Here is a 22,310-nt window from a genome sequence, read left to right on the forward strand (position 1 = left end):
GACGGTATCTTGGAAGTAGCGTCATGTTGACCGAGCAGCATGAGTTCCGTGTGTTTTTTTTGTTTGCGCATCAATGTTGGCGTCTCTTGTATCGTTGTACCTGCAGGTGAAGATTGAGCCAGAACAGTTGAAACTTGCGGCTGTCATTAAAAATTCAAGAAATTAAAATTTCATTGTCTCAGCTAAATAGTGTCACTATTTCAGACCCAGCGTTCGTTTTGGGGAGGGGGGGGGGATAATCATTTTTACAGTTGCCACAAAGCATTTCTTAAATATATTGTATATATTGTAGCGTCCTCTTCAAGCCTGTTCATTTGTGGCCACATAATGTGTAACTAACAGTTTTGTAGCTATAAAAAAAAAACAGTGGCTAGCAGGCCGTAAACCCACAAAACATTTATCAGGGGCAAAACAAATGGTTCCTGTGCAGTTAGGCCCGTTCTACAGTGAGATGGACACGGAGGCGGTTTCATACGGAACAGAGTTTCTACAGTAGCACGCAGACGGAGACGGACACGTATGGATTAGCTCGGCACAACGCTGAGCTCTTCCGTTTACGTTGCTCCGTGAGACGAAGAGAAGCCGAGCACTTGGCTGCAGTAGTATCCATGTTTGTTTATGTTATAAATACGGTGAAAATGGTTTCAAGTACAAGAATATCTAGAGTTCCATTATTAATTTGTCGTTTAATTTTATTAATGGCCTGCAATGATCTGGAAGCATGCTAGATAATATTAAATTAATATATATTTCGTAACTGAAATATTCAATTCTTTACGTTTCCGTGATTTGTGGGAGCAGCTGACGCGATGGAGGAATGTTCCGTGTGTTATCCGTCTCCGTTCACATGCCGTCGCAGGAGCTGGCGTTGGCGGGGTTCCGATCATCCATTAAACAATTCGCACGCTGATGCAGTAGTCTCGCTCGTTGTTGCTTAATGAGATCAGATAAAAGCTCCCGCACGACCCCGGCCAGTCATTACAGTTCCCGGCCGCCGAGAAGTGGGAAAGAGGAGAGGGGAAGAGGTAGGTTAAGAATGATGTAGAGGGGAGCGGGAGAGACCCCAACACTGTGCGCAAACAGAGACGCAGGCCATCGCGTCTCCCAGCCGCTGGAGAACTGATACCTCCTGCTTTTTTATTATTATTATTTATTGCCTTCAGGGCCAAGGTCAGACGTGGCCGGCTCTCTAGCCATTGTGACGTCACTGCGGTGTGGAGGAGGTTTTCGCCCGGCTAATCACTATCATTACCGGCTGCATATTGGACCACACCAAAGCCGACTGCTTTTTTTTTTTAATACCTAACATGTGAACTGAACAGCTGTCACTTGTGAACGTACAGTTTACAACCTTTGCGAAACTTGTATCCTGTTTTAAAAGTTCGTTATATTCTTAACTCAAAACTTTTAGCATTTTGAGATGTGGATAATCATAATTACTAAACATAGAAAATTTAATTTAATTTATTTTTATTTTTTTTTCTGGCTAGCTGAACGAAGAAAAGTTATGTGTGCATAGGAGCAGGTATTTTTCGCGTAAAAAAAAAAACCGCCCATTAGACTGCAACGTGGTTTCTCTCTTGTAATTGGCGGCCGTCTCCAGGAGAAGCAATTGCATTATTCGACCGTGCCATTCAGGAAGCGTTTGCTTCCGAACTGAATTTATTGTGATTGGTGTGCTGGCAGCAGACATGCACCTGAAAGAAACGCGACCAATCACGAGACACAGACGATGCTACAGTGTTTTTGACTATCGGTTGGTCACGAAATATTCTCGCGGAAAAAAAAAAATCACGCCCCCTGTGTAAGCAGCAGTGATTGAACATCCGAAAAAAAACAAAAAAAAAACGGGCGGGTTTCAGTCCAAACAGATGCGTGTTTTCGAACGAAGTCTGGAGTCCTCCAAAGGCGGTTCGAATAGACTGAACCCACATTGAGAGAAAGGTTTGTTTGCCTCAACCAAATTTTTGTTTATAAATGCCGAAATAAAGATATATTTGTTAATTCAAAAAAATATTTTGTAGTAGGAAAGATTCTGTTGGCCCAACAAAATGATTTTGTCAACTCAAATGTATATTTGGCTAGGTGTAATAAATTATTTTCGTTACTTACCGAGTTTGGTTAAACTAACACAATATTTTGTTTCACCAAGTAAATATTTGTTTCGCCATATATAAACAAATATTTGTTTGATTCAACCAAACCTTTTTCTCTGTGCACGCTGTCTGGGTAGCTTGAAAAATTCAGTGCGCTTTCTGTGTCCGACCCGCTGCAACGACCGTGGCGTGTCTCAGCCTTAGTTTGCAATGCAACGCGCTGACCTTTAGTCGGTGTGCTCTGTCGCCACATATTCGCAATGGAGCGCAAATAGCTTTAGGTACAATTGTATAATGTAATGACATTATTTTTAATATATCTGAATCTAGTTTATTTTTAAAGAAAAAAAGTTTGGATTAAAAATTCGGTAACATATTTTCCTGTTATACTTCATCAAGCGCATCAGATGACAGTATTCAATTTTTACTTCTCAGGGGGCGTAACTGAAAGACTCCATCTGGATTATAACCGGGTTTTGAACAAAATTGTTTATATCATTAAACATTCTTATTTTTGTCTCTGTTTGAGGATAGTACATGATTTAATTGAATTCTTTGTGACCGACTGTTACAAATAGTACCTATTCTGTGTTTAGCATAGAATAATTTTTTTGTCCTTCAGAATGACTACAACTGTAATAATGTCAACAGATACTATTTTAAAGTCTTAGAAAAATCAAGAAGTAGTAAAATTAAAACTTAATTAACGGTGGTAGTGACACAAAATAATTTTGTTTAATGTTAACAAGCCGGGTACTGCCAGTGGTTGCCATTACTCTGTACTGCTAACTAATAATAGTGAGGCACGCTAAGTTTCGAGCCCACGTATGTCCATGCATCATCTTGGTCGTTCGCACATGGGCACTGGTCAAGGCGGCGTTCAGTTCACATGTTGCCTGGCGGTTACTGGTGGCACGATACAGTGAGTGCACTATCACTGTGGCTAGAGGGCTCCGGGCTGCTGGCTGTGGGGACACACGGTCCGCGAACTAAGGGCGCAGACTCGAATCCGCGGATTCAAATGTACGAGTAACTGCCTCGAACAAGGACTGGCGGAGCAAATACTAGTCTACGAGACAACTACACAGTAAACGGCAGCGTTGTAGAAAGTGTTGTGATCACGAGCAACGAGCAATGTACGAGTAGCGTGTCGCTCATTGTAATAAAACGTGTGATGTGCAAAGACAACTGAAATTTTTGGTTTATTGTGATGCATTGACTTTGCACAAGTATTTGTTGTATGTTTTTACTCATTATAATTTCATTGAAATGATAAATCCCCTAATCCCTTCATCAATAATCTTTGTTTAATGGAATAGATTTTCGTCCTCACTATTTCTTTATATTGCTTTATTTTACAAGTGGTTAGGTTACTTTGTTTAGCTCTATGTCAACACACTACCTTTTTAAAAAATTAATTCACAAAAATAAACTACACTTAAAATATATTTGTTTTTGCAAACAATAAAACGTTAGCGTTCGTTTCGCCAAAATAGTTTTTTTTTTTGTTTTAAATTTTGTTGAAGTAGAAGAAGGGTTTCAATATCCCACCTGTATTTAAAACAAAATAGTTGCAGTAATATCTCAATCTTTGCTCAGGTAAATATAATATTTTGTAGTTATCACTGCGATCATGTTGTTAGCTATCGGGAACAAGTAGTTTGGTGGTGGTAACCAGCCAACTATTAAGTATGACGGTATTACTACACTTGTAGGTAATACCAACAGAAGGAAGTTTATTCCGTGAAATATTGGTTACTTTCACAAGGTGAAAGGAACACATATGGGGGTAATTTCATTACTGAGTTTTTTTTTTTTCAGTAATGTGCTTCTGCTTGTATAAATTAGCCTACTTTGTATGTACTTATAGTATAAAAATGATAAATTGTTTATAAATTTTTATATCATGTCCATATAAGCTTATTTAATGATTTTAAGAACTTTTAATTTTAATTAATATTTCAACCCTAGAATTAAATGATCTTATGTACCTAATATTGTCCTAAACAGTTTTGAATTGAACCATTTGTGTGTAAGCCTTCGTTGAAAAACTCTTTAATTATAAAATATAGTCAATTATTATACATTCTGTTTTCCCAAAATTTCTGAAGAAAAATTTTTTTTCCAGGAATATTTTGATTACAAAATTTTGCCACATATATATATAAAATAACGTCCCAAAATTAAAGAGTTATACCTACTACAAAGGCTACATACAAACGGAAATTCAGAACTGTGTACGACCTGATTTCGTTCTCAGTTCAAGCAAGGATTAAAATATATATAAATTTATATTAAATGTTCTTTTAACCTTTAAAAATCTCTCATTGAATTAATAAAACTATACTCAATTAAATTAATTACATAAATCAAATCTATTCCACCTATAGGGCCATATCAATGGAAGAACTAAAGTGCTGGAATTCGGTCACCAGACTATAAAGTGGAATCTGGAAGGTGTTCCCTTCAACGGTGCAACAGGCAACGAACACCCCAAATTTTGTTGCAATAAAGAACACCGTTTCTTCTCCGGCTGGTTTTACAAGTTTTTATTACATGCCCTAATTAGACGGAGCTCGTGAAACATCTGTATGCCTACAAAAGAGCGTTTAGAACAGCTGCAGGAAGGTGTAGCACGCCTTCAGTCGAACTAGAGGGCTTATCTTGATGGGACTGGTTCGCTCGGAGCGGAAGGCACAAAGTTTCGAGCAATTTTGAAAGAGGGGAAGGGTCGCAATGTAACGTTCTGCCGCGAGCGCTATCGCTGAAATGCACCTTGTTCGGCAGAATGTCGAGATGCTTGTCTGGCCAGACTGCACCGCTTTGCACAAAAGAAGAAAAAAAACCTCGAGAACACGCTTAAAAACACGCATAAGCCGATTAAGTAACGACTACAGCTGTGGTATTTCGCTTCACACCGGTTAATAAACATATATATATATTTTTTTTTTTAATAGAGCAAGTTTTATTTTAAGAATAAAAATAAAAAAACGTTATCCAAACTAATGCTAAGTTCCACCAACAATTTTCTCCCGTACCTGTTCTTCAAATTGAAATTTATTGAACCAATGCTGTGTCTATATTACGGCAAAGATAAATACAGAATATCTTGATTAATATTAAAAAATTATGTTAATTTGAGAATTATTTATATAAGTTATATATACCGTAAGGATACATAAACTAGCATCTCTCTAACGTACGTGTGCACCACGTGCTGGTATGTCATGGTTATTTTTTTATATAAGTAACGGTTTAATTAGCGTAAGCCAAGAAATCAATCAACTGGTTGCTTTTGTCAGGTTTCAATTACAAATATTCCTATATATAACCTAGCCCATGTCTGTCTGGATTAATGCAGCTTTGTAGCACTGTAAACGTTTTCGAATTTGCTTCTTACAAACGAACAAATAAACTTAAAACTCTCCCTTTGTAATAGTAGTATTTATGATATGACTTTTTAGCTTTTACGATTATTAAGACTTAGAGTTGCAAGTCTACAGCAAATACAGTTCAACAGTTAGAATTTAAAAAAAATACAGGTTAGTTCTATTTTACACATTTCTGACAGCCTGAAAAGTCATTAACAAAAATTACTAACAGCACATTACCACTAAACAAGTGAAATAATACATTTTCACACAAACCAATTGAACCAACTGCAAAGGTCGGGTGAAGATAGTAAGTTACTTCTACATTTTCTTTATGTATACACATATTAGCTTTCTGAATACGACATTTGGTAGGAGTAAATTCGTGAAAATGAAATGGAAGTCGATAAACGTAAATATGTCACAAAGATGGGAGACCCACGTGTAGAAATATAAAACTGTATAAAGTCACTTTCGTAATAATTTAGGGCACATACCAAACGTATCGGTGTGCCAAATTAAACATTATGATAATGAAATATTTAATATATATAATATATTTGTTATCTATATTCTCCTTCTCCAAGAGCCTTAGTAGCAGCACTGCGGTAGTGCGCGCTTGGTAACCTCAAGGGGCGTGGTCCAAATCTCGTTACTGGAATTTTTTATTTTTTAAATAACATAATATAATAATGTATAATCAGCTCAATAAGGTTAAGGTTTGTCTGTAGTAAGTATTGAAAGACTTATTTCAGTCGTTTTAAGTAAAAATAATTTTCAAATACTTTCATATACTTCTTGTTAAATATATGTTTTAAAATATTTCGGGTTAATATTTTTTTAGTAATGCTATAGAATATTAACTTCTTACGTTTGTAGAAACTTTCTAGTTATAACTTTTTAGTGAATTAAAAAAATGGACTTTATTTTAATAAAATTTCTTGTCCAAAAGTATGTAAAAAAACCGGGATTTTACCAGAGCCTTTCAAGTTTTTTTGTTCTGCTAGTTGCTATCTGCGTTTGGTGTTGGCAAGCAACGTTTACGATTCAGGCAGCGAATTCTAGCGGAGGGCGCAGAAAGTACCTGTGTGATTCGCGTCCAGATATTTTGGTATGTGGAAAGCGTCTATTTTATTTATATTTTTATTTATCACGCTGACATTATTTAAAAGTTTTATACGTTAAATTACGTGTCCGAGTTTCGTATAATAAGTTTATTTGCAAGGTGAACAACATTAGAAAACATGAATTCGCTTGTTACCGAGGTTAGAGGTTTACATATCACAAGCGCATACTGAAAGCCACGCTCACTTTTCTTTTTGTTTTACAAATATCGTTACGCAGCTTGTAATGAAGCTTTCGTTTGGTATATAATGTCTCAACAAGGCACAGGAACTATCCTTGGTCAAAATATGAAGCCAATACATGTGAGCTGGTGTGATTTATTATGACGGTTGTAGCTATTCCCGTGAAGTAGTCAGTTATTTTGTCTAGTGGTTACATACTGTAAAATTTTACTATGCGCAGGTTTCCAACAGGTTATAAGAGCGGGGGGAGATATTATTATGCCTTTTCATGCTAAAAATATCGAGATAAATAATTTATTCAAAATTTTGAGAACCATAGAACCAATTTATATTTAAAATCTAGCATAAATCAGTGGTGGACCAGGTTTCGAATCTTGGGAGGGCGATTGTATCGAAGAGTTTTGTGTTGTACGGAATACCTACCATTTAAATGGGAAGTCCGAAATCAAAAATAAAATAAGTTTTGTTTAAACAATTATTTTACGCGTAAGTAATTAACAAAACTATGTTTCATCTTATTTTTAAGATTGTTAATTTAAAAAAAATTAAAGTCCAGTGCCACAAAATAAAAATAAATAATGCATTACATTTATTTAGTTTATATAATTAGAGACTGGAAATCTCCGTGGTTTCATTTCGTGGTAGGCTAGAATTCAAATTGTTTTATCATTTTATATGCTTCAAAAATACTCTGAGCCAGTGAGAAACACACATCAATAAAGGTATCGAATCACAGGCAACCCAGTTTATAAATCTCTCAAGTGAGCAACCAATTGGCAGAGGAGTCTATCCTAGATGTTTCCAGTCCTTATCTATAGCCATGGAGATAGGAACCATTTCCCCCAACGGAACACCATTGGCTTGAATTTTAAGCATAAAATCATGCTATTAGTATAATTTTGATTTTACCGAATCTATGCAGCGTTTGCCGTAAAACTATTTTTATATCATCCATAAAGAGAAAACAATTAGGAAAAAAATCCCACGTTTCAAGGCTATTTGGAAAACTATATTTTAATTGTTTTAAAATGATATCCCTATAAATAAAAGTTTAAAAACGAAAGCCACATACAAACGTTTAGTTCAAAACTGCATACACCACTATTACATTATATTTGTACATGCGGGGATGGAAATGTGAGTTTGACTTTTAAGTTTCTCAAAGCTATTAGGTATACACTTAAAAAATTGATAGAATGTTTATATACTATTGTCCAATGTTATGAATTCATTAAAAATCGTGATTGAAATCACGAATTTATGGAAGATTTTTACAGTAGAACCTCTACTTATTTCCTGTGGATCGATGCGATTCGTCCACTCTGCTGCTAGCTGACTGGTCCACAGTAGTAGAGGCGAATGTCCAAACAGTAGTGACCCAATCATTTAAAGAATTGCAAAGGCATACTTGTTTGCAGTCTATTTATCGACAAAAAAAAATCCTAGAATATCTTTGACGTGTACCTATTGGTATGCATTATAGTGTGGATTCCTTATCGTTCCTACCACCTTCCTTAACCTTCCTATCGCCTTACTTATCCTCTTAGCAAAAAACATGTAAGTCCCAATTCAAAAATTTATTTTGTTTGAATTTTAATCAATTTTCTTTTGAGTTGCCGTTGATGTGGAAAACAATAACGAAAGAAAAAAAAATGACGAATTAAGTTTTTACAAAAAAATATTTGGGCTTTGTATGTCACTTAGAAATTAAGAATGAACAACAAGCACATAGGGTTACTAATTGTATTTTTTTATTTTTTTCCGGATTTCGTCTTTTAAGGGTGGGAAAAGGAGTAAATGATGTTTTATCATAAACATTTCATAGCTTCATAACAAATAAAGCTGGATGTAACAAACGTAGCATAATTAACGTAAATAACTAATTATGTAGAGTGAAACGGGGACACGTTAGTTTTTATAGTAGTAAATAATATATCCAAGCAAATTAAGACGAAGGTAAAAAAACTGAGCAAGAATAAGGTAGAAATTATGATTTAATATTAGTTTTAACCTGTACGCTCCCATTTATCTATATTTGACGTAAAAAGGATGAAAAATTTGTTTTTATTTTTTTTTAAATTGAAAAAGTCGTATCTATGAAGCTAATTAAGCGGGATGTAAGTTTTGTGGTATTATTTACAGACATGCAACATCTTACAACTCTTTCTTACAACATGCTGAAGTTCTATTTTTTAAAAGGTGAAATTTTGAAAATTATTTTTTAACGTTAAAAGAAATATATTCTGATGAAATAAAACGTATTTTGAGAAATGGAAATGTTTAATAAACATTTCTTAACATACCTTTCCATATTCAACTTTTTCCGAGATATCACCTCTTAAATTGTAACAGAGGTTAATATTATTTAAAAAATAAAAAATAAAAAATATGGAATATAATACCTACATCATTATTGGCAAAATTAATTTTAATTCAATATAAATGTCAGTTTATTATCATTGTTTTGGAGTTCACATCTGCGGTTAAAAGAAAGAAAATGGTTGAGTTGGGATTTTGTTTGGTTAATAGATACTGCCATATTTACTTAGTTCTTAATTTTTACATTGGCATTCCTGTGAGAAATTAGGCGAGGGGTAACCAATTTGGTGATTTTGTTTAAGTAATACTACGTAAACTAAGAGTCAACTAATATGTTGTATTATAAATTTGATATCTGTATTTTATATTTCAAATAAAGATGTGACTGTATCAAATATCTTTAAATAATGAGAAGTATTTGTAATAAGGTTTAATTATTTAATAATTCTAAGAATATTTCCAACCACAGTAAATTAAAGTTTCAGTGTAAACAATGGCATAAACATTAAAATAATTTAGGTGCGAGTTTGAATTTTTTTTTTTTTTTAATTGTCTGACTTATGAAATGAAAAGGTGTGATTTCATGAAGGTAAAATATATCTTCGAACTCTCTGAAACACAAATTTTAAAATCAGTTGCTTAATCTATACTTAAAAGAGGGCCTACAATTAACTACTCCAAAAATATCATTCTTAAACAGTTATTTTAAGAAATAATTATTTTATGCATATTGACTATTTATTTTATCTATTTATTCAGTAAAATGTTTGGAATTAATCATATAACTTTTCTTTTAGTGGATAAGATTTTAGGAATACTCAGAAATTGTGCGAGCGAAGCCGCGGGTTATTAGCTAGTAATAACTAATAACTTACAAATAATAAAACACAAATTCTGCAGGGTTCTATGCCTATCGCATCCCCCGTTGTCCTTTTCAAACGCGAGGAATCAACACCCGCGCAGAGATATCGACGTGGAAAATTGCGTTTCCCGTCGTCGCGATCGATAGGTCGCCCCTTTGACCCATGTTTTGATTCTACGGGAGCGATTATCGTGAGGAGGGGGGAGTTGGAGAGGGAGGACTATATCCGCCATTGTCTTTCAGTGTTACATGATGTGGCCGGGGGTGGGAGAAGGGGCTGTAAGGGGTAGGTACAGGGAACAGCGTTTATTTGCCCGCCGCCGCCATTGTTTCCCTCCCCCCCTTATATCGTTTGCCTCCTCCCCCCCAAAACCACACCGCCTCCAACAGCGACCACCGCCGACGTGCGTGAGCGCAGTGTTGCGCGTGGGGATCGCCGTTCCGTATCTTTCCGGTCGCGGGCAATGCGCGCGCGCAACAGTGGCGCATGCGGCTTTTTTCCCCTTGCTCCATCAAGACCCCCCCACAGGTGTAACTTCATAGTTTTGACTTATTACTGATTACTTAATGCAAGTTTATCAACCAGTTTTAACGACCATTTTATTTTTACTAAGAATAAAAAACAAATTATTCATGGGTATGTGTGTGCGTGTGTGTGTGTGTATATATATATAGGTGGATATATATATATATATATATATATATATATATATATATATATATAAACGTGGAAATTTTTTCCTATGCTGGTTATTTTTTTAAAAAGAATAAAAATACAAATATTTTCGATATTTAAAAACCACAGAAATTACAATCTATGATTCTGGTGTGCAGTAGAGTGCTAATGTCTTTCAACTGGTCTTCACCAAAATTAATTTTATTTGGGAAGTAATCTAACATTTTTGTACAGTAATTTAGGCAAATTGGTTAGGTAAAAAAGGTTTAACTGCAATCTTTTACGAAACTTTATCGAATCTTCGAATTTCCCTATACATGTTTTGGCTTATCTTAAGAAGATATAATACGTATTAGAAACATGTTATATCTTTTTTTTGTAATTATTGCCAACGAATATACTGCCAATTATGGAATTTGAGGATTTGTAAAGATCTAGCGAATGTTAGACCAACTTATAAAAATGATAAGGTTTTTTGGTGGGAGGGGGGGGGGGGGGGGTAAATAAAACAAACAACAGATTTCTTTGATAATTTGATAAGTGGAAAGTTTTAGTACAATAGTTTATCAAAACGGGAAAATAATTTAAATATCCAGTAAACGATCGGGTTTTACTATGGTACAACAAAAACGAGTATTTTGGTTGTATATATGATGCATATTTTGAGGGCTATGCCCCGATAGCATATTAAGCTGTCAGCAAACCTGCACCCACTAGCCGCTTGAATCAAGCTAAGCTCAAATCTAGCTTGCTGCAGGGTAGTTACCTCAAGCTTCAACTGAGATTGTCACAAGTTAACTTGGCTAGCCTTGACCAAGCTTATTCCGATCTTGATAATGTTAGTCTGTGTGGTATTTATCAAATCTAAGTTTTAAGCGGCCTTGAATCAAGCTTCTTAGCGTAAGCCAGAATGCTATGTGGTTGCGATACACACACACACACACACACGTTGGAGAAAAGGTAATATGGGCGAGGAGAAGAGTAAATACATAAACACACACATGCATACTCAAAAACAGATACCAAGTGATCTCATAAGGTTGTAATCAACCAGCAAGAATTGCGAACCAGACATATCCAAAAGTATAAGTTTTATAGCCCCTAATAGAAGTGAATTTCAAACGGCTCTCACGAGAAAACTAAAAAAAAAAGAAAGACAATTTGGACGAATTTTCAGTTGTCAGAATTCGTCTTTATATGAAAACAAAAATATTTTTATATGTTATCATGATATTGAGGCGAGAGTTTATATAAAGTAGAACTCAGGTTCTTCGGAAAAGAAAAATACCCAGGAGTCTCACGAATTCTTTCTCGGATCCCTGTATGCATGGTATTAATTCCTGTATAGCCTGATTATTTTAATGACTTTGTTAGGAGCTAGCACATCGTAAATTTTTGCATTAACTAAAAAAAAATATTAAAAAATTTCAGTTATAGTTTTCGATATCGTTTGCATTAGCGGACGTTGTATTTTGATATTTTGATAACGTGCTTTGTAACTGCAATTTTCTGTGCTTAAGAATAATTCCGCTGCTCAAAATTTGCATGATTACTATGTAGACACGTTTATTACCTTGATGCTGTAATTTAACGTCTTGAAAATATGGAATTCGCGTTCAGATACGCCCAGAGTATCTGCTGCGTAGTGATTATATTTTCCTGCTGCGAGTCTTTCGCTCCTTGTAATGAACGCGTGGTTAAACATTTGCGACATTACGTGGACGATGTTTCTCGCGCTAATAAAAAAAAAGTAACCATTTACTGAGGGCAGTTTAAACCTTTGCAGAACTAAACTGGACTTATTATACATCGTAAGTTATACCCGTTACTAGAGATATTCCGATTGGATAATTTTCTGGAAAAATATAGCCACATATTTTTCCGAGAAATTTCCTTATCTTCTATTGCTAACAAGAGATTTAATTAAATTAGATAGGTTGGGATGTTTTTTTTGCAAATTATTACGTACTATTTAAACAATATTTTTTGTTCCAGTCAGCTGTTAGAGGGTATTTTTGGTCTTACCAAACCCTCACAGGGTAGTTTGGATCTTACCCAACCATCACATGTTATGTGAGCCATTACGTTCGTTCTTTCAATGATTCTTGCGACGGTAAAGATTGATTTGAAACATTGTATGCCATTGCACGTTCAAACTGTATGTCATAGACCAAACACTGAAGAACGGACAAAGAAAATGAATACACAAACACACAGAATACAAGTCAAAATCGGCCGATGACAATTGGAAGATACAGTTACGACGAGAACTGCAATTCAAACAACAGCCTTGTATAGCACAGCGACAAACAGGGGAACCCATCCACGGTAACATAATGAACAAACATTCTGGCAACGTAACGGCGACAGAACGCAGACGAACACAGTTAGGCCTGATGACGGGAACAGATATCACTTCTCGAAACGTCGCAACTGTTTTGTCTTAGAAAGCGTTCGTCCGTGCAATCGTCGTCGTTTTCGCAAGAATTATCTATTTAACTTCATCGCTGGGTACGCCCGAGCGTCGCTGAATTTTAATTGTGATGTCCCGATCATCTGTTTAGTATCATCAATGGTTTCCTCTGTTTGTCACTGTGTTGTTCAAGGTTGTTATTTGTCCGTGTTTACTGTTGTTGTTGCAACTGTCTTATCTTGTCAGCACACTGTGTTTGTCTGTGTTGTAATATTGTTCTAATTCCTTCCACGGCATTCTCTGTGTTAACTATGCATTCAACATTTGACATTGCTGATTTTGGCTTGTTTTCTGTGTGCATGTGTATTAATCTTTCATTGTCCGTTCTTTGTGTTTTCTCCATGACATACTGTTTAAACCTGCAGTGGCTTAAATTAAAAATAGTATTTTAATTTAAGAATTTATGTTGTAAAGAAAGATCAAATATATGTTTTGTTTAATTCTGATTTTATAAAAAAAAGTTGATAAAATTAATGGTTTGTTTCTGTGAAATTGCGAGGTATTATCGAAAAAACTTCTGACGCTATATCTATTTTAAGTAACAAACCTGATAACCTGATCCGTTGTCAGTATTAGATGCAATCTACTGTAACTTCTTATATTTATTGGTCGTTGTAAATTTAACGTTACAAATTACACTTTAGCGATGACATAATTATGTATATACAACTACAGTGTAATGACAAAAAAAATGGATGTTGTTTAATTATATAGTTTTTGTATGTGTAATTAGACATATACATCCAAATATGTCATTTATCACATACTACGTTATTGCAATTACATATTTACTTTTGTTTATTTTTTTATCTTAGCCTGAATCATAATTTAGTTATCTATAAACATTGGTTTAAAATTACACTAACTGTACTTGTTTTTTAAAAATTATTCTACGATAAATGTAAAATCACTAAACATTTGTATATGAAATTTTACGAAATTTTTTTACAGTACAAGTGTAAAACCAACAAAAAAATCGTTAATTTATACGCTAAGTGTTTATTGTTACACCAAAGTTGAGTTTTTAGAATATCAACCTTTTTTGGTGTCAAATTACTCAATTTTGTGGTAATTTTGCTGAAAGAATGTTGCTTGATAGGCATCCAGGGATATAAGTGGGTACATTTACACTTGCTAATAATTTTATAACATCCATACTGTTTTGTGTAAAATTATACATACCCCAGTGTTGTGTATTATTATACATTCAGAACGTGTTATATATATATATATATATATATATATATATATATATATATGTTAATATAATTTTTCTAGGTCATTGTGGATATAATGTATCAAAATAATCGTTAATTAACACGGTAACTATGTATTATTTTCACAACAATATGGAGGTTTTAGAATATAAACCTACTTTGGTGTAGAATTACATGATGTATTAGTAATTTTGCACAGGTATTATGTACAAATGCTCAAAGTGCAGGCATTTTTCTAAGTAACACGAAACAAATATGTAATAATACACTAACACTGTTTGTGTAGTTTTACAAAAAATTTCTATAATTTATATAATTACGCAGAGATCGGGAAAATTCGCGGATTCAGTTTGCAGCAAGGTTAAATTCAATAACGAATACCTTTAAGTTGCTTATGCAATTGGCTCACAGTTTATCTGGAGGACTCGACAAACAGTTAACCAACAAAGTATCGAATCACGGCGTAACCTATTTCAGTAGGGCGAGTGATTTTTCGCGAAAATATTTCGAGACCAGCTATGTGTTAAAACACTGTATCCATCACCTGTGTTTCGTGATTAGCTGAGATTCTTTCAAGTGCATACCCACTGTCGGGACTCGAATCACAGCAATTCTGTGCGGAAGCAAGCTCATTCTAAATGGCCTGGCCAAATAAGGCCGCCAATCATAAATCAGAAATTTTTGACCCAGAAATACCGCTTTGCAATCTAGTAAGCGAACAAATAGTTTCGCGAAAAATCACTGCACCTACATTTCAGACTTGTCTCAAGTCTTCAGTCAATGAACAGGGTCTTTGACCGAGTACGTAGAGGACTGTGGATACTATTTTAGAAGGTCACTGGATCGGCGAATTTTTTTTTCCAGTCTCCAACAAGATATAACAAAGATAAGTTGAAAGGAACCCATTTAAGTGCTAGTCAAATGTTCAAAAACTAATAGTTAAACATTACAAAATGATATCAAAAACGTTTTCAAAATAATTATAGGCATAACATGCTGCAAGAAAATTAATGGTAAAAATCAAACGTTGCTTACCGGAGTATAAAAATTATTGTTAGTGCGGAGGGCTACTGCCCAAGTCTCGGGGGGCCCGATTTCCAAAAGAGTCTCTTCTTACCTTCTCATTGATAATCTGTCAAAGAATAGCCATTCGTGGTAGAAAATTTAAGACATCTGAAATGAAGCGTGCGTTGCTCTCTTCATTCATTTTCTTAATGACTCTATCCTAAACGAATAGATATGTCAGAAAATTTAAGAAAACTGATATCAAGTACCCCACGCTTTTTACCGTTAAAATTAATAGTTTTATTTATTACTTAATTCTTATTTTTAAGCTCATTAATAAAATTACGTTTTATAGAGTTGTAGTTCATGTTTTCGCTTTTGAATATATTATTTAAATTAAAATATTACATTTTTTTTTACTTTTTAGTTTTTACAACACAGAAAGCGTGTTTTTTTTACTTTTTTAAAATATATTTTTTTCTAAATAACAATTGTTCATTTAAGTGTTTGCACATTTGTCTAGTCATTTTATTGTGTCATTTCATACATACAATTAAAAACCTGATTGTGACTGCAACTCGTTCCTCAACACTACTTCAACACCGATTTAAAAATTTGGCTCAGATCATTGAACGTTTCTAGTGACATTATAAAGTAGTTATAAAAATTTGATTTAAAATTTAATAAAAAATTGAGGAAATATGAAAGAGAAGACTCCTTCATTCAGTCTGGCAGCATGATAGTATGCGTTCATAAATTCTATTTTCTTGATTACTTTTTTGATGTGTAACATCTCAGCTCTCGGTATACGGCATTTGGTAGGAGTAATTTCGTGAATGGTACGGAAGTCGCATGGAACGGGAATATGTACCCACAATGCTGCTATCTGTGATGGATGGCGCGAACCAAAGTTCATAGAGACAAAGGGAAACTTTATAGTATTAAATGTTTAGTGCCTTTTAACAAAACGGGCAGTATTTTATCAAATTCCTGGTCGAAAATCAGGTACAAATACGGGTTTAGTATTTTTCCAGGCCTTTTTCTCTTTAATCGGAGCCGTTGCGTTATATAGTTTAAATTTACACTCTAAAAATCGATCTATTCGATAGGTAACGTAGATGTTCCGGCAGCAAATTCTAGCAGCGGGTGTGAAAACTTGCGTGTGATTCGCGCCCAGAAAAATATATTGAACAGAATTTCCGTTTATTTATCACGCTCGACATTATTTTAAAGAATTCTACGTTAAATTATTAGTGTATTTACCTGTGTATTTAGTATATTTATATGGAAAAAAATTGAATTTGCTTATTACTGGGGTTAGATGTTACACATCTCTGGCAGTACAGAAAGAAGCGCTCAATTTTTTTACGGACACATTCGCCCATTGTCAATACCATTAAAATTGATTTAATGGCCATAGCACAAGAGCGCGGCGCTCACATCAACGAACAGTTGAACACTGGGTAATATCGAGTGGGATCTCCTCAGCAGTCAGGCAACTGTCGCTGGAAAATGTCCGCAGTTGCCGGATCTCGGCAACTCGTGAGCGACCGATCGCTGGCACCTCAATTTCCCCGTGTGGAAGGGCTCATTGCGCACTGTCTACTGGTGACCGGCTACACAGTCTCTCATAGCGTAGAGACCTGTAAAATTCGTGGATTCATTTCGCGATAGGATAGAGTCCAAATACTTTTGACATTATTTTGCTTCAGTGATTGGGCCACAGTTTATCTGAAGGACTCTGGGCCAATGAAAAATCTTTAACAGAAGAATTAGCGAATCACGATCATTCCAGTCAACAGGTGTTACGAGTCGGTAACCAATCAGCAGATGTAATTTGCACGAGTGCATAGAGGATCATGGAGTCTATCCTTTAGGAATTTGAAATCGCAAATTTTACAGGTCTCTACTCATAGGCAACTAGGCATCTAGGCAACTAGTCAACTAGTCAACTAGTCAACTGGGCTGGGAGACCAAGCCGGGCGACTGAGTAGTGTTTCTTGTGCATTCGTGCAGAATGGACGTCGAAGAAAAAATTGTAATAATAGCGTTGCTAATTTTTTTTTAAAAAAAGGGGGGGGGGGAAGCTTTAAAAAAACAGTTTTGTGTACATCATTTCCTGCAAGAACGGAGAATAAAAGGAATGTTCAATTTATTTTATGAAGACATAAGAAAGTACCCTGATTTTTTTTTAGTTACGCAAAAATGCCTGTGCGTTCGTTTGGTGAGCTATTGTGTCATCTAAAACCCTATATAACTGGCATAGATACTAATATACTTACGATCCTGTATTACTCCGGAAGAAAAATTATTTATAACAAACACTAAGGTAAGTCACTAGCTATTTAATTATCATTTCATCAGTTTTATGTGTCAAAGTCAAAAAAATTAAACATGAATATATTTTTAAAGATATCTTAGTCGATGTTATAATTAAATTCAATTTTTAAAATATGTTTTTTTTAGAGTTCAAAATAAATCCAGGATTTCATAATCCTGAGAGGCAATTGAAGTTGCAGCTGATAACGGTTCTCGGAGCGTTCATATGATGTCGAAGCTTGGGTTGGTTGTGTGTGGTTCTGTTGCTGAGCTCGAGTTGGCGTGTAGCAATTCTTCGATTCAGGCCCGAGCATGTGGTTGTTGACTGAGTGCAGTAGTAGATCCGGCCCTCTGTGTTGACTCATACTCATACTCGCTATAATTTTGCCACATTGTGTGAGGGGTACATATTATGTGGAGTAGAGGTATTAAAAGAAGTGATTAAACAGATTACTGGGATTTTAGCGCCTAGTTGTTTTGTGCTCGGGAATTTTTCTGAAAGATGATAAAAGGTACAGCAGGAACATCTTATTCTCATCGCTAGAGACCTGCAAAATTCGCGGATTCATTGACCTCTAGGATAGACTCCACAGTCCTTTAAACACTCGCAGAAATGACACCTGTTCATTGGCTACTGACGCGTGAGACGTCTACATATTCAATGTTTCAACTAGGCTGTCCGTAATTCGGCACTTTCTTGGTTTAGTGTATCCCATTGGCTCACAGTTCCCAGGATAAAATGTGGGCCAATCGCAGAAGCGGTACGAAGGTATAATTGTTTTGATGCTAGCCTATCGCGAAATGAAACCGCGAATTTTGCATGTCTACATCGCATTCCAGAGTATCCTCTCTCTATATCTTTGCGCGTATGGATACATTTGCTTCTTACCTAATTTTTTTTTTTTTCCATCATCTAGTAGTATTCGCTCCCCTCCGAATAACTCCACTATTTCCTCCAACTGTTTTTTCTTCACACCTAGGTTGGAATATTCGTCTCTCGTTAAATCCCAAATAGACTTTCGGGATTCTATTCCTGATATAAATTTCTCTGTGTCAAAAGGCTGGACTCAAAAGTTACTCGTCGTGTGAGGCGCTCCCGCGTACGCCCGCGCTCCTATTGGTCGGGGCGACCAACCAGTCTCTCGAGCGCCGCCACCGCGCGGCAACATCTCACTCGCGGCCACCATTCGTTGCGAACAAGTTCCACAAATACCGCGGTCACCATCAACCTCCGCCGTCATGGAACTCACCCATCAGCTCTTACGTCACCAACGCGACTAGAAACCGCAGCCAGCTATTCTCCGTTCACTCTTACCTGAGTTTTGGAATAATCAAAGCCTCTTGTAAACAAACATTTTCATTGGCTGCCGGACGCCGCGCACATTATTCGTGCGCAAGAAATAGTCCCTTGGTTACGTACCATTTGTAAGTATTTTTACACGGTCTTTTTTATAACAATTGTTGATATATAGCATTATAGCGATTCATCATTAATTTTCAATACAGTTTAATGTGTCAGCAAGTATGTACTTACAATTATGTTAGCAGACGCCGTGTGTACGGTGGCATAAACAAAAGGTACTGTACAGTGTACAGTTGATGCCCGGCGCAACAGTTGCATTTCGGATTCGCGCGCGCACGGTTTGTTATGGCTGACGTCGGACCGAGTTTTGTAAAACACAGAACGGGAAAGCCTTTGAAAAGTGCACCGAAAACTATTGTGTTGAATGTTTTTAAAACATTTTCAGACAAATATCCGGATTGTCGTGTGAACGATATCGCGAGTTTAACTGCGGAATTTAGGCGTGTTACGAAGAGCAGTGTGCTTCGTGCAAGGAAAGAATTACAGGACACCGGGGCATTAACATCTTCCAGGAAGAAAAGGAAACTTGAGTATCCTGTTATAAAAACTTGTGATGATTTTGTGAAGACGGTTATTAGGCGTAAAGTGCATAGTTTTTTCTTCGCAAATGAACCACCTACGCTGAACAAAGTGCTACGGTGCTTCCTGTTATATTACGTCTCCGTTATTTTATTAGCACCGACTGTACTGGTGTGTGTTGCAACTAGTGCTTGGCGCGCCAAATGAATTCAGCCTATCACTTGCTGGCGCGGCGCAGTGATACGGCGGTGTTTGTTTATTTCAGAACTCAGCTAAGAGTGGACGGAGAATAGCAACCCGCACGCCTGGCATGGAGAGCGCAGGGCAGGCGGCTCCACTGCAAACTTCCTCCACTGGGATTCGAACCCACGAACCCAAATCACGTTCGCACTAGAAATCGCCCTCAGAACACATCGCGGGTTCGAGTCCTGACTGCATGCAACCCACCAAATTACCCAACTCACACACACACACACACACCTCAGGGTCACCAAACATCCATTATTTACGTCGCCATTGAGGGCTCCGCCTACCCAGGCACACATACTGTGTGCAGAGCTTCAGGAAAAACCACGCGATTTGAAAACTACTCAATATATGCGAATGGAGTCTGTTTACGAAAAACATATAAAAATTCGCCGAGGGCCTAAAAGTAGTTTTGTTTACGGATTAGTTACGTTTTTAAACTGTACTTTTGGAACTTGCATTACACCTTTATCTTAATTTATCGGCTATATAATGTTATGGTCACCGCTTAAATTTCACAGTCATCCTGTGGCGACAAGAAGACTGCGCCCCAGTTTAGAGCTTTGCTCTTAGAGGCTATACCTAGGGATAGGAAAAATTCGCGGGTTCAATGACCTGCAGGATGAACTCCATAGTTCTACGTACATTCGGTCAAATGCCACCCACCCATTGGCTGCCGTCTTGTGAGACGTCCCAGCGTAGCAGCCTGTGATTCGATAAAGCTTTGGTCGGGCGTTTCTAATTGGCCCAGAGTCATCCAGGTGAGTTGTGAGCCAATAGCAGAAGCAGCACTGAGGTGTAACTATTTGTATTTTAGCCTGTCGCGAAATGAACCAGCGAATTTTTCCTATCCCTAGACCGCGCCAGAAGCACCAGCGAGCGTCGCGCTTATCATCCCGCCTCACTAACACAGATACACCCCTGACGAGGCGGGCCCCGGCGAACGGCGACTGCGGCATTCGCGCGAAGCGCGGTGTTTTTTCTCTCTCTTTATCTTTTGGCGTCTCCCCTCCTCCCCTCCCCCATCAACCACTCCTCCGCAAATGTTGCACGCACGCCGCGGGCGTCGTGACCTTGCCACGAGGCGGCGCGCGGATGTAATCGTGGAACCCAAGGTCAGCGGCGCTAGGTCAAGGGGGGAGACGCGACGTGCGTCACAGCGCCGGGAAATGCAACGCCGGCGCGTGCCAAGGGCGTATCCCTAGGGGAGGGGGGGGACGTTAGACGCGGTGGTGCAAGTTGCAGGCTTCCGGTGCAAAGAAAAAAAATTATGTACTGTTAAAAAAGATTTACTTGGAAACCAGTTAACAAGAAATATTTTCTAATACAAAATGTCTATAAAATAATGTCCCAGTTTAATGGTACATCATAACAGTTTAATATATACTATTTTCATATCATTAGAGACCTGAAAAATTCGCGAGTTCATTTCGTGTTTTACTAAAATTCAAATAATTATACCTTAGTGCTGCTTCTGCAATTGGTTTACTGTTAATCTAGAGGACTGAGGGCCAATTAGAGACCCTCACTCATAGAAGTGTCGAATCACAGACCACCCAGTAGAGACGTCTCACAAGTCAGCAGCCAATGAACAGTTGGCATTTGCCCGAGTGTCTAGAGGATATTGGAGTCTATCCTAGAGGTCATTCAACCCGCGAATTTTTCCGGTCTCTACATATCATACATCAAATTGAAGGTAAACTAAAATTTTTCATACAAATGTTCAATACGTGCTCCTTCAGTTAGACGGGACACATCCAACCTAAAATCCAATTATTCCTACACTTTGGTTAACACGTCCGGAGTAATGAAAGCAATAAATAGCACTTCAATTCTGTGTCGTAGCTATGGAAAATCATTAGGTAGCGGCGAAACGTAGACAAGATCTTTCATAAAGCCCCCAAAGGAAAATATTAGCACGGCGTTATTTCAGGTGAACGTGAAGACCAGCGAAAAATAGCTCTGTCGTCTGAACCATTACGACCAATCCAACGGTCAGGGACTTCGATTTTCAACCACTCTCATACAAAGAGATTTCAATGGGGAGGGGCACTGTGTTCATGATTGGACCGCAGTTTCCTGGACACACCTCTATGCGACCGTGAGCCAACGATGCCCAGCTAGAAGATAAGTGAGCGAATCAGGTAGTGCCAATTAACAAGGATGAAATGTTCTCGCTAAGAAATCCACCAATGAGAAAGCAAACATTGGTTGAGCCCATATATGACTTTGTGTTCTACTCTGAGGCCAGAAGAATACGTAAAATTTCCGGGTATCTATTTAACAAAAATTTTGTTTGTGGGAATAGTCATGTACGGCAGGAAATATTGACTCTGGGGCTTCAATACGTTTTCTTATGCATATAAAATATATTAACCTAAGTGTTTATGTCATGTTGCAGGTCATTATTTTATATTTACATTCCACAAGGTTAAACTTGCGAAATTTTTGATTGGCTGAACTTTCAAAAAATAAATATACATCGGTAATTTTTGCCTTAATTAGCTGGCAAAGTTACATTTTTAACGTTTTAGTGC

General features: G+C 36.7%; 1 protein-coding gene across 8 annotated transcripts in view; it reads left to right on the forward strand.

Moving 5' to 3' along the window:
* Window positions 1-22,310, forward strand: part of LOC134535911 (protein doublesex) — a 433,711-nt gene that overhangs the window by 231,509 nt on the left and 179,892 nt on the right. For 2 of the 8 annotated variants that reach the window (XM_063375287.1, XM_063375288.1), the window contains one exon: window positions 1-8,821. This exon is cut by the window's left edge. The exons of the other annotated variants lie outside the window; for them this stretch is intronic. The gene's annotated coding sequence lies outside the window, so the exon portion shown is untranslated. Of the gene's footprint in view, window positions 8,822-22,310 lie in introns of those variants that run through there. 8 annotated transcript variants of the gene reach the window in all.

The sequence above is a fragment of the Bacillus rossius genome, chromosome 10, assembly GCF_032445375.1.
Source record: "Bacillus rossius redtenbacheri isolate Brsri chromosome 10, Brsri_v3, whole genome shotgun sequence".
In the NCBI taxonomy this organism is placed as follows: domain Eukaryota; kingdom Metazoa; phylum Arthropoda; class Insecta; order Phasmatodea; family Bacillidae; genus Bacillus; species Bacillus rossius.